Raw genomic sequence first — 1,518 nt, forward strand, 5'->3', positions numbered from 1 at the left:
TTACTTACTTTCTCGAACTATATTTGAATTTCCCGCTTTTTGGCCCAAAGGCGGTGCCTATTTCTTATCTATGTTACCTACGCTGCTTATACATTGCTTAAATGGGAAAAGTGGGGGGAACTAGCAGTCCATACTTATATAGTCAAAGATAACTACATGATCGTAGAAATTTTCAGTAGCGGCCAAAAATTGATTTTAAGAAGTGAAACACTCCTCATGTATAAAGCGCAAAGCCACTTTACACATGAGGAGTGTTTCACTTTTTTCGATATATTTTGAAAATTATTAGAGATATCGTGTTGTATACACAAGTTTTATGGTATAAACGCTTCTATTTACCTACATTAATAGAATTATTTAAAAAATTTGTTTTTATAAATTTTTAATACATTTTTTTTTTTTAATTTACTTTATGTAATTCTATTAATATTGATAAATAGAGAATATTTTTCTATGAAAACTTTCTATAAAACATTGTTTAATATTTTTAATAATTTTCGAGATAAACTGGCAAGAAGAGCACCAGAAGTAGTTATCGTAAAATTTGATGCCAATTTTTTTAGTGGTTCTATAGGTCAAAAAGTTCCGTGTTTGGCCGTTTGTTCCAATGGGCCTTAGTTTTCAAGTTTTTAAATTTGAAAAAACACAGCTTTCTTAAGTGCACCGGAAAAGTAGTTCCGTTTAATTTGCAAGCGGCTTTGAGTAGCTCAGTGAGTTAGGTGCTTGTATCGTAACTCGAGGCATGCGGGTTTGAATCCTGCAATCAATAACTTTTTTTTTTATGTTTTTGCATTTTATTTAATGTGTATTTAAAATTATATGTTTTATTTAATGTGTATTTAAAATTATATGTAAGAAATATATAATATAAAGTTTTGAATATATCGGAGAGGAACAAGACAAATTACAATCTTATTGCAAATGTTACTGTTACAGAAAGTTTTTTATTCAGTATTTGAGTTATTTGACGTACATTATTGATACATATCATAAAAACACGGAAAACAGTGAAATTTTCTGCAATTGAAACATTGTATAAACGACGCCATGCCACATAAACATTTATTTTTCCAAATGTTTGGTGGAAAACAAATCTGATTTACAGTAGAAAATACAGGTCTTTCCGAAGTCACTTTTGAAGCGCAAATCAAATTTGTTTTCCACCAGACATTCGGAAAAATAAATGTTAATGTGGCATGGCGTTGTTTATACAATGTTCAAATTGCAGAAAATTTCACCGTTTTCCGTGTTTTTATGATATGTATCACTCTCAACAATGTACAGTGCGGAGCACCATATCGTGCGCCGTGAAGAGAAGTAGTTCTCCTCCGGCCGCCTTCTACTGTCACGCGCCAGCGGCCCGAGATTTAATCTATATATCGGCACAGTTACCGATGATACATACTGACGCGGTTACCAATAATACCGACAGACATATGTTATCATATAACTATCGTGAACATTGAAAAGAGTAACTCTGTATTAAAAGTGACTTCAATAATTTATATCAAATATTTA

Source organism: Pseudomyrmex gracilis, unplaced genomic scaffold (assembly GCF_002006095.1).
Source record: "Pseudomyrmex gracilis isolate BER0280 unplaced genomic scaffold, ASM200609v1 scaffold_2188, whole genome shotgun sequence".
Taxonomy (NCBI): Eukaryota; Metazoa; Arthropoda; class Insecta; order Hymenoptera; family Formicidae; genus Pseudomyrmex; species Pseudomyrmex gracilis.